Raw genomic sequence first — 12,626 nt, 5'->3', positions numbered from 1 at the left:
ATATATATCCCTACTGTCCAGACGTGGCGGTGCCGGACTCTGCTATGATAGGTCCCTGCTCTCAGGTTGGGGGGAGCAGAGGACTACTCCCTGCAGCTCCACTGATTGCTCCTATTGTTCTGACTAACGACTGGCCTGATTGCTCCACTTCCACCGGTATCACCTCATCAGTATTACTAATCCTATGTTGCCTCAGCAGGCTATTGTATGAACGATCCAAATTGAACCTCACCCCACCATATCGGTTTAATGAAGGATTTAGTTGTTTTATGAAAATCGCTTCTTTTACTCCCCTTTCAAACCATCTATGTTCTTTCGCTAAGATTTTAACCTCATTGTCGTCAAATGAGTGGTTGCTAGGTTTTAGGTACATATGTACTGCCGATTGAGGCCCACTAGTATTGTCCCTGCAATGTTGATAACGTCTTTTTTCGATAATATGTTTAGTCTCCCCAATGTACTGATCTTTACAATTTTCATTAGTACAATGTATTGAATAAACTACATTACTTTGTTTTTCATTTGGCAGCCTTTCTTTTGGATGCACTAATTTTTGCCTTAAAGTGTTTATCGGTTTGAAATAAGTAGGAATTTTGTGTTGCCAAAGGACTCTTTGTAGTTTTTCAGAAACTCCTGCAATGTAAGGTACTGCTACTCCTCTCCTTTTTGTATCTTCAGAATTTTTGGTTTCATTCCCTATTCTTTCTTTCTGATATTTGTTAAATGACCACTGAGGGTACCCACAGTTTGTGATTGCTCTCCTGATATGTTTTTACTCCTTTTCTCTACCTTCAACACTTGTTGGTATTAGTTTAGCCCTATGCTGGAGGGTTCTGATAACTCCTAGTTTGTGTTGTAAAGGGTGGTTAAAATCGAAAAGTAAGTATTGGTCAGTGTGCGTAGCCTTCCTAAAGACTTCTGTTTTTAGCGCTCTGTCCTCTTTTATAATTACTTTACAATCCAAAACGGCTAGTTGGTTCTCTTTAATGTGTTCACGAGTAAATTTAATGTTGATGTCTACCGAGTTGAGGTGATCTGTGAAGGATTGAATTTCTTGTTTTTTTAATTATGACAAAAGTATCATCCACATATCTAAACCAGTGTTTAGGTTTTGTCCCCGGGAAGGATGTGAGGGCCTGTTTTTCCATCTCTTCCATGTACAGATTAGCCACTATGGGTGAAACTGGTGAGCCCATAGCACAACCATGAATTTGTTTGTAAAATTTCTCCCAAAATTGAAAATATGTAGTATTAAGGCAGATTTCCAATAATTGACAGATGTGGTCCGGTTTAAATTTTCTTCTTTCCTGCAGAGAAACGTCCGCCAGGAGTCTCGTCCTCACCACTGAGACTGCTGCTGGGGTTGGGACAAAGAGAGAAGTCACATCGTAAGATGCTATGGGCTAGCGAAAGAACATAGATGGTGTGAAAGGGGAGTAAAAGAAGCGATTTTCATAAAACAACTAAATCCTTCATTAAACCAATATGGTGGGGTGAAGTTCAATTAGGATCGTTCGTACAACAGCTTGCTTAGGCAACATAGGATTAGTCATGCTGATGAGGTGATACCGGAGCAAGTGGGGTAATCAGGCCAGTCGTTAGTCAGGACAATGGGAACAATCAGTGGAGCCGCAGGGAGTAGTCCTCTCCTCCCCCCAACCTGAGAGCAGGGACCTATCATAGCAGAGTCCGACAGTAGGGATATATATAGGGCCTAAACTAAGACTTTAGTTTGCAGACGAAGTTTCTTGGATAAGAAGCGAAACGTCTGACACCTTCAAAGAAGTACAGATGACGGCTGAAGAAACCTTTTCATCGATGGACTACTCCTGTGTGACTGAGAGCTTACACAGACGTACTCAATAGCAGGTTGCGACAGACAGTTGGTATTTGCGTAGGCACTACATCCACTTTAAAAGTCTTCATAATCCCCTTAACAAACCTTAAGGCAGTACAGAATGTGTTAAGGGGTAAAACAAACAAAGCCCAACGAGCCCATTTCCGAAAGCTCATCTCTTTATCACCTGAGGCATGGTGCAATTAGCTGCCCTCCTCAATTAAAATTTACGATTTGCTTTATTGGCCACATGTGTAATTTGGTTTTCGGAAGTTACTCTCTGTTTAATATTCACAAAAGTATCGAAATTCTTTGATGATTGTGAGTTCGTCTTTATGCCCATTAACTCCCCGAAGAGCGTAGGTCATTGATCCTCTGAGCCTTTCCCCATCTTTGTATATTGTCTCTGAAGCTTTGCCTCAGTATCTCATCTCCAATTTTTTTTTTTTTGCGGTGGGGGGGGGGGGTTCTCTTTCTTTCCTCCTATTCCCCTGAAGGTTTGTCTGCAATGATACCCGCTGGCTTATGTAAGGTATGAAAAACCCATCGTCACTTCTGTCTGTCTGTTTTCTCATGCCTCCTTCCCTGCCCACAATTCCTTATTGCTAATTTTGTCTGGCTACCTGATTCAGCTATCTGTTTTTGCTGGATCATGGCCGCCATCTGCCCCACTGGATTATTTTTTGGGGTGTGTTTTTTCACATGCAAAAAGTCTGTCTTGTGTTTGTTTTCATGTTTCCATTAAATTATGAATGCCATTAATGAAGACTTGAAATTTGAATAATGACAAAAGCTTTAGGCTATGTCAGGTTGACATACTGCTAACTTGTACGCATGGAAAGCTAAATCCAGATATTTTTTATTCTTCACGGCAGGTGGAGAAGGCATATTCTCCTTACTAATATTATGACTTGTGTTTAGTGCGCCCTTTGAGGTGTGTGCGTGTGCAAGCGTGCGCTACTCTCACCAATGCACAGAAAATGCATACAATGCATTAAAATTTTTTTGTTCTTTTGACTTCAAGACGGCGCCGCGAGAGTGGCTGCCTTTCCAGCAGCTCATGTATTTCGTTTTTCTACTTTCATTCCTTTCATCACTTTGCTGCTGTGAAATGTAAATTTCTCCACTGTGAGACTAATAAAGGCATATCCAATCCAATCCAAAAAATAAAAGTCACCAAACCTGAAATGTACTGGCATTATGCATTTTCATAATGTGGAGAGTGCCTCTGGATTGGCAGACCGGGGTTGTGGTCCCCCTTTTTAAAAAGGGGGGCCGGAGGATGTGCTCCAACTACAGAGGGATCACACTCCTCAGCCTCCCTGGTAAGGTCTATTCAGGGGTTCCATTGGGGAGGGTCCGTCGGGAAGACGGGCCTCAGATTGAGACGTAGCAGTGTGGTTTTCGTCCCGGCCGTGGAACAGTGGACCAGCTCGACACCCTGAGCAGGGTGCATAGGAATTCGCCCAACCAGTCGACATGTGTTTTGTGGACTTGGGGAAGGCGTTTGACCGTATCCCTCGTGGAGTTCTGTGGAGGGTACTTCGGGAGTTTGGTGTACAGGAACGCCTGATATGGCCCGTTCGGTCCCTATACGACCAATGTCAAAGTCTGATTCGCGTTGCCAGCAGTAAGTCAGAATCGTTTCCAGTGAGGGCTGGGCTCCTCCAAGGCTGCCCTTTGTCACCGATTCTGTTCATTACCTTCATGGACAGAATTTGTAGGCGCAGCCGAAGCGATGAAGGGTTCAGTGTTGGTGGCCTCAGTATAGCCTCTACTTTTTGCAGACGATGTGGTACTGTTGGGACCTTCAAGCGAGGCTCTCCAACTCTCTCTGGAGCGTTTCACAGCCGAATGTGAAGCGGTTGGGATGAGAATCGGCACCTCCATATCTGTCCATACAATGGTTCTCAGTCGGAAAAGGGTGGAGTGCCCTCTCCGGGTCGGGGAGGAGATCTTGCCTCAAGTGGAAGAGTTTAAATATCTGGGAGTCTTGTTCAAGAATGAGGGTAGGAGGGAGCTAGCGATCGACAGGCGGATCGGTGCGGCGTCTGCTGTGATCCGGACTTTGTACCGATCTGTCATGATGAAGAAGGTGAGCTGAGCCAAATAGCAAAGCTTTCAATTTACCGGTCGATCTCCGTCCCAACCCTCATCTATGGTCACGAGCTATGGGTCGTGACCGAAACAACGAGATCTCGTATACAAGCAGACGAAATAAGCTTTCTCCGTAAGGTATCCGGGCTCTCCCGAATAGATAAGGTGAGAATCTCGGTCATCCGGGAGGAGCTCAGAGTCGAGCCGCTTCACCAGATGAGGTGGCTCGGGCATATGATTAGCATGCCTCCTGGTCGCCTCCCTACTGCGGTGTTACGGGCATGCCCCACTGGAAGAAGACCCCGGGGATGACCAAGGACATGCTGGAGAAACTGTCTCCCAGCTGGCCTGGGAACGCCTCGGGATCCGCCAGATGAGCTGGAAGACGTGGCTGGGGAGAGGGAAGTCTGGGCTTCCCTACTAAAGCTGCTGCCCCCGCGACCTGACCCCGGCTGAAGATGGATGGATGGCATTTTCATATTTGCTTCTGACAAAGAAATTGATACATTGATTTGGTGTATGAGATTGAAGGAGTGGAAAGAAAAAGTCATCAAAATGAAAGTGGTTTAAGTGTGGGAGCATTTCAGACTGAAATAAGAGCCCTTTCATGGACACGCGGACCTTTCTGTAAATCACCCACTTTACTGTAATTTGACTGTACATCTTTACTGTGATATTAATGTATGTGTACCTAATGTACCTTTCTAAGAAGACATTGCCACTGTTAATGATATGACCTTTGAGTTGTGGGCTTTAGACTGTGGTGACAAACAGTATATGGTAACCTTAGGCCGGTCACCATTGCCTAGGATTAAAAATAAATAATCACAACTGAAATTGCACAAACAAGTTGAAAATCAAAAATAGCTGTGATGTACAGTATTTGTCAGTTAGATGTGTGCCCCACATTGTCCAACGTACATGCTCTTCACTCATCTGGCCAATCATTCCCTAACAGTTGATCAGGGAAAAGAACCCCAATGCTTGAATGAGACGATCCTAGCCTCATTGAAGTCCCAGTTTCCTACAACCATGTACAGTATGTTTCAAGTTCTTGCGGCTCCTTAATGCTTTCCATTATCAAAGATCGTGAATGAGCACACTTTGACGGCTCATTCCAAGTCATAGCTAGTCATTTAGGTCAGAGGTCCCCGGGCCGCGGACCGGTACCGGTCCGTATGTCATTTGGTACCGGGCCGCGCAGAAAGAATAAATAATTTACATGATTTCCGTTTTATTTATTATCTGAGTCCAAACTATGTTTTATTTTGAAAAGTGGGGTTTTATTTTCTGCAGTGACAGCCACCAAAACAAAACTACGGAGTAGACTGGACATAAGCAAGACACTTCGGGTGTCATTGTCTCCCATTATCCCGAGATGGGACCGTCTCGTTGCAAAAAAACAAGCTCAGGGGCCCCACTGATTCAGTTGTAGTGAGTTATATTTTTCATGTGCTTTGTACTTGTTTTTGTGGGGTATCTTATTTTGAAGGCACGTTTCAACATTACCATTGTGACCATAGAGCGTTATGGGGCAAAGACGATCTTACATATGTTGTTGTTGGCCCGATGTTACCAGGACTCTGCTAATAAAGTTGTATAAAAATACACAATGGATTCACGTTTATTATTATATTTAAAAGAAAGAAAAAAAACAGTTTCCATGCCTGTCGTATCATTTTATTTTGTTGTATTTATCCGCCGGTCCGTGAAAATATTGTCTGACATTAAACCGCTGTGAAAAAGGGTGGGGACCACTGATTTAGATTACCAGCCAGAAATAGTCATTTTCAACAGTTAAAAATGATTATTTTTTTCCTTATGAATTCATTTATGATTTTTTTTGTGTACAATTCACACCTTTAAAAATGTATTTTGCTACTTGCTGTTGACGGGGAGTAATTTTGCATAGACTAAGCGTTCAGGTAATGATCAAGCGCAGCTCAGCCTGCCAACCTAGCATTTTTAAGGTATTATTTAAAAGAATGTAGCCACAAGGGGGCACAAGCCAGTGTCTTATTGTGCCGGTCCCAAGCCCGGATAAATACAGAGGGTTGTGTCAGGAAGGGCATCCGACGTAAAATTTTTTGCCAAAACAAATATGCGAATCAAACCTCTGAATCCCATACCCAATCGGTCGAGGCCCGGGTTAACAACGGCCGCCATTGGTACTGTTGACCTTCAGGGTGCCAGTGGAAAATTGACTACTGTTGGTCGAAGAAGGAGAGGAGGGAGGTGTGCCCGGAGGAAAAGAGAGAACTAAGAGTAGGAACTTTGAATGTAGGGACAATGACAGGTAAAGGTCGAGAGTTGGTTGACATGATGCAGAGAAGGAAGGTAGACATACTGTGTGTCCAGGTGACCAGGTGGAAAGGGAGCAAGGCTAGAAGCTTAGGGTCAGGGTTTAAGTTGTTCTATCATGGTGAAGACATAAAGAGAAATGGACTTGGGGTTATCTTAAAAGAGGAGTTTGTTAGGAATGTCTTAGAAGTAAAAAGAGTATCAAATAGAATGATGAGTCTGAAGCTAGAAATTGAAGGCGTGATGTTCAATGTTGTTTGTGGGTATGCCCCACAAGTAGGATGTGAGCTGGCGGAGAAGGAGAAATTTTGGTTGGACTTTGATGAAGTCATACAGAACATCCCGAGAAGTGAGAGGGTTGTAATTGGTGGAGACTTCAATGGACATGTTGGCGCAGAAAACAAAGATGATGAGGAGGTGATGGGCAGGTTTGGACTCCAGATGAGGAACGCTGAAGGACAGATGGTGGTTGCCTTTGCTAAGAGAATGGAAATGGCTATTGTGAATACTTTCTTTCAGAAGAGACAGGAACATAGGGTGACCTATAAGAGTGGAGAAAGAAGTACACAGGTAGACTACATTTTGTGTCAACGGCGCCATCTAAAGGAAATCAGTGATTGCAAAGTAGTGGTTGGTGAGAGTGTAGCCAGACAGCATAGGTTGGTGGTGTGTAGGATGACGCTGGCAGTGAGGAAGATGAAGAAACCAAAGGCTGAAGTGAGGACAAAATGGTGGAAGTTGAAAAAGGAAGAGTGTTGCATGACATTTAGGAAACAGGTAAGACAAGCACTGGGTGGGCAAGAGGTCCTTCCAGATGACTGGCAAACTACAGCGAACATAATCAGAGACACAGGTCGGAAAGTACTTGGTGTATCGAGTGGAAGAAAGGTAGAAAAGGAGACTTGGTGGTGGAATGGGGAGGTGCAGGAGTGTATACAGAGAAAGAGGTTAGCAAAGAAGAAGTGGGACAGTGAGAGGACGGACGAAAGTAGACAGGAGTACAAGGAGATGCAGCGGACAGTTAAAGTAAAGGTGGTAAAGGCCAAACAAGGGGCCTATGATGACTTGTATGCTCGGCTGGACAGCAAGGAAGGTGAGACTGATCTTTACAGGCTGGAACGACAGAGAGACAAAGATGCTACGGACCTGCAGCAGGTTCGGGTAATTAAGGATAGATATGGCAATGTATTAACAGGTGCCAGTCGTGTGATGGCAAGATGGAAAGAGTACTTTGAAGAATTGATGAATGAGGAAAATGAGAAGGAACAAAGAGTAGAAGACGTGACTGTTGTGGACCAAGACACAGCAAACATTAGCAAGGATGAAGTGAGGAGGGCGCTGAAGAGGATGAAGGGAGGAAAGGCACTCGGGCCTGATGATTTACCAATCGAGGTATGGAAGTGTCTTGGAAAGGTGGTGGTGGTGTTCCTGACTGGGTTATTCAACAAGATCTTAGATGGTGAACAGATGCCTGAAGAACGGAGACGAAGTGTACTCGTGCCCATTTTTAAGAACAAAGGAGATGTGCAGAGTTGTACTAATTACAGAGGAATAAAGTTGATGAACCACACAATGAAACTCTGGGAAAGAGTAGTTGAAGCTAGACTAAGAGCAGAAGTGAACATTTGTTCAGAAGTGAACATTGCTTCATGCCAAAAAAGAGGATGACAGATGCAGTGTTTGCTTTAAGAATGCTTATAGAGAAGTAGAGAGAAGATCAGAAGGAATTGCATTGTGTCTTTGTAGATCTGGAGAAAGCGTACGACAGGGTGCCCAGAGAAGAGCTGTGGCATTGCATGAGGAAGTCTGGAGTGACGGAAAAGTATTTTAGAGCGGTACAAGACATGTATCATGACTGTAAGACAGTTGTGAGGTGCGCTGTCGGTATGACTGAGGAATTCAAGGTGGAGGTTGGACTCCACCAGGGGTCAGCTCTGAGCCCCTTCTTGTTTGCCATGGTGATGGACAGGCTGGCAGACGATGTTAGACAAGAATCTCCTTGGACCATGATGTTTGCAGATGACATTGTGATCTGTAGCGAGAACAGGGAATAGGTGGCGGAGAAACTAGAGATGTGGAGATATGCCCTGGAAAAGAGAGGAATGAAGATCAGTCGCAGCAAGACGGAATATATGTATGTGAATGAGAGGGATCCAAGTGTAAGAGTGATGCTACAGGGAGAAGAGATAAAGAAGGTGGAGAATTTTAAGTACTTGGGGTCAACTGTCCAGAGCAATGGGGAGTGTGGAAAAGAGGTGAAGAAGCGTGTCCAGGCAGGCTGGAGCGGCTGGAGAAAAATGTCAGGTGTGATGTGTGATGGAAGGGTTTCAGCTAGGATAAAAGGAAAAGTGTATAAAACAGTGGTGAGACCAGCCATGATGTTTGGACTTGAGACAGTGCCACTGAAGAAAAGGCAGGAAGCAGAGCTGGAGGTACCAGAGCTGAACATGCTGAGGTTTTCTTTGGGAGTGACCAGGTTGGATAGGATCAGTAATGAGTACATAAGAGGGACAACTCATATTAGATGCTTTGGAGAGAAAGTCAGTGTCAAGGTTTTGCGAGGTGGTGATGGCAGGTGCAGATCCCAAAAAGCAGGCAGGAGGGAGCAGGAGGTTTTTTGACAAATTGTATTAAAATAAAGTCAGCAGGAACAAAATGTAAAACATCAAAATCCTCTGAACAGAAAAAATACAAAGTAGCAAAAGAAGACCAAAAGTAAAAGTCCGCCAAGGTTAAACAAACACATACACAATGCATGCAGCAAACAAGCAGCAAACAATGAACCGACAACGGATGGTCGTGCCGGGTGTCCTTTTAAGTGACAGTGATTATAACGACCAGCACCTGCGAGGCTGCCGGCAGGGCTGACGTCGCTACCCGTTGGTCGCCAATCTGATGGGGACGACCAGCACCTGTGCAGGTGCATGCGGGGCCGACAGCGCCCCCCCCCCCCCCCCCCCCCCCCCCCCCCCCCCCCCCCCCCCCGTTGGTCGCCAACCAGATCATGACAGTCAGAGAGGCCAGACTGAGATGGTTTGGACATGTCCAGAGGAGAGAGAGTGACTATATCGGGAGAAGGATGCTGAGCCTTGAACTTCCAGGCAGGAGACCGAGAGGAAGACAGAAGAGGAGGTTGATGGATGTGGTCAAAGAGGACATGAAGGTTGCTGGTGTGAGAGAAGAGGATGCACAAAACCGGGTTAGATGGAGGACATGGATTCGCTGTGGCAACCCCTGAAGGGAAAAGCCGAAAGGAAAAAAAGAAGATGTTGAACATACAAGGAATTTGTCTCTGGTAGACATGCTGCACTAGCATCATCATAAAGAACCACCTGAAAAATAAGCACGAAAGGGCGTTTCTTAATGCAAGGGTGTCAAATTGTGATTTACATACGACAAATTGAAATTTTTTGTTTGGACTTTAGTGATCATCATGACACTTGACATGCTTGATTTGCTTTTGCGGGCTGAATAAAATGATTTACCGGGCTAGATTTGGCCTCCGGGCTTCAACTTTGACACCCGTGCCTTAATATAAGTGGTATCTTTCTGGAACAACTGTGAGAAAATGTGCAAAGTGTCAAGCATAGCTTAAGTGATCAGTGGTATAATAAAATACCATAACAGTTGTACAGTTGGTGCAGAAAATCATTGAATCATCTTAAAGGACAACCGACGCCATCGAAGTTGTGTCCATAATTTGTAAAATCACTTCAAATGACTTCTACTGAGCGGATTTTACAAAGATTCCTCCGCATATAACTATATCTTACGTTTTAAGGCTCACACTGAATATTCAGGAAGTCCTGTTTTTGAGTTGGGGACGATACCTACCGTGACGTCACGGTAGGTATCGTCACTGACCGAGAAAGCGACACACAATGCATTTTGGTTACTTTGTTTGGTCTGAAAACTTTGTGTTGATCCGTGTTGATGGCGAAATTAGAAGGAAAACACATAAATAACGCGATGGTGAATCGTTGTGTGTTGCACCAAGACTACTATTTGATACTCGCTGACACAAATTCCCAGCAGACAAATCAGCCCATTTCCAACGGATCTTTGGCGCCATCTTGTGCATTTTCTGGGACGCTACATTGGTGTCATTGACGGCTCAAATTGATATGCAATCGATTGCAAACATTTATGCTTTCCTCTTCAGAACTATTTGAATCATATTCATAGCTGAATGAGTAACAAGAAAGCATCTTCTCCAAATCTGAACTCAGTGAGCCCATTGTTTTGTTTCTTGAACAAGGCAAGATGACCTGGTGTGACGTCCCGAACTGGGGGCGAGACTTTCTGAAAACCCCCAGTTTCGGGCTGATTTGTGGCAGTTATTAGACACTTTAAGTCATTTTTATTGGTATTTTGCATTTGACTAAAAATATCAGCCTGCGTGTTTTGGGTATTTTAGATGCTATAAAACGTTTTTCTGATGTCGGTTAGGAAACGAAAAGATTGTGTCGTTGTCCTTTTAAAGACAACCGACACCATATCGATTAAAGAAGTCCTTCCGTATCAATCCGAGCCGTCTGGACTCCAATGTAGCGCCCAGAAAATGCACAAAATGGCGCACAAGCTCCATTGGAAATGGGATGATTTGTCCGCTGGGAATTTGTGTAAACTTACACCTTCTTTATGCGTGTTGCCACAATTGGCTGCGACACATAACGATTCACAATTGAACTCCGTTATTTATGTAGTTTTCCTTCTAATTTCGCGATCAACACGGTGTTTTCAGACGAAAAAAGTACCCAAAATGCATTGTGTGTCGCTTTCTCGGTCACAGGCGTTCCCTCTGTGACGTCACTTCGGGAATCATCATGAACTCGAAAACAAGACTTCCTGAATATTCAGCGTGAGTCTTAAAACATAAAATATAGCTATATGCGATGGAATATTTGTAAAATGCGCTCAGTAGAAGTCATTTGAAGTGATTTTACAAATTATGGACACAACTTGTCCGGAGGTGTCGGTTGTCCTTTAAAGTGACCAGTAATTGTATTTGTCGTAGAAGTTTGCAATTACGCAGATGTCCTTGAGCGCTTCAAAGTGTCTGGTGATGTGGAATACAGTTGTTCAAGTGAGTCGAGAGCTAAAGCTATAATGACTATAAATGCGATGTTGTTCCACGGGGTTGTGCAAAATTGCAAAGAGCCACTATACCGTTAGATTTGGGTTAATGTTTAGAGAGTTAATGGCTACAGGGAAGCAGCTGTTTAAGTGTCTGTTGGATTTGTTGCGCATGGATCGGTCGCGCCTATCTGAGGGGAGTAGCGGGAAAAGGTTGTGGGGAGGGTCCAGTAGGATTTTCCATGACCTTGTCTTGGTTCTTGCAGTGCGTGCAAGTCCTCGAGAGCGGGTAGGGATGTGCCAATGATTTTTTTCCGCTGTCCTAACTGTCCGTTGAAGTCGTATTTTGTCCATTTTTGTGGCGGCCCTGAATCAAACTGTGATGGAAGAACACAGGAATGATTCGATGACTGCCGTGTAGAGCTGTCATAGCACCTCCTTCTTCTGGGATAGATCTGAGTTGAGCTGCTCCTCCTCCACATTAAGAGAAGCCAGATTGGGTTGCTCAAACATCTGATTTTGGTGCATACCGGACACCTGTGTGGTGAGGTGTTCTAGTCATGTCCCACCAGATGGATATCGCATGCTGGACATGGATCAGAGTTAGAACACCATTGGATAGATGGATGATGGGAAAAAATCTTTCCGCAACATAATCTCTCTCCTGTCCCTTCCCCTAAGCAACTTTTCTGTTATCTTATTTTCCGCCTATGCTCCTTACTGAATTTCTCTGTTTCCCATCAGCTTTTCCTCACTCCTCTCTTCGTGTCACCTCTGCTATTTAATTTTCATTTTTGGTTTTCTGATCCATGGATCCTTCCTCTTTGCTTCTTTCCTCTTTTCCTCGCTGTGCCGTATTCTGCTGTAAGAGTACTTTCATTTGTCATTCCACCCTCGACTTCTATCCTGTCATTCGTTGCTCATTTTCTGGGTGTTGGAATACTCTCCTCAAACATCCCTCACTCCCCTCACCGCACGCCTCCTTTTCCTTCTTTCATTCCGACCTCTCTTCCTCCTGCTTTATTCTAGCAGAGGAGCATCCGAGAACGGCAGTACTTTCACTCAGTGCTTCAACCATTCGCGTTATTTATTTATACGTTACCACTTCTTCTTCCTGCTTCATTTTTTTCTACTTATTTGCATTTTATCTTGAACTCCGTTCCAGTGATTATTTTTTTTGGAATGCTTTCTTCACTCCATGAATTTGGACCGCTGCTGTACTCCAACTCAAAAAAAAAATCTGTTTGTTGTTTGTGTACGTGTGTGTGTGTTTGTGTGTGTGTTTGTGTGTGTGTTATGTTGGTAACAAGTACAA

The sequence above is a fragment of the Hippocampus bargibanti genome, linkage group LG03, assembly GCF_051943395.1.
Source record: "Hippocampus bargibanti isolate YZ-2025 linkage group LG03, ASM5194339v1, whole genome shotgun sequence".
In the NCBI taxonomy this organism is placed as follows: Eukaryota; Metazoa; Chordata; class Actinopteri; order Syngnathiformes; family Syngnathidae; genus Hippocampus; species Hippocampus bargibanti.
The sequence above is the reverse complement of the archived record's forward strand: the minus strand, read 5'-3'. Positions refer to the sequence as shown.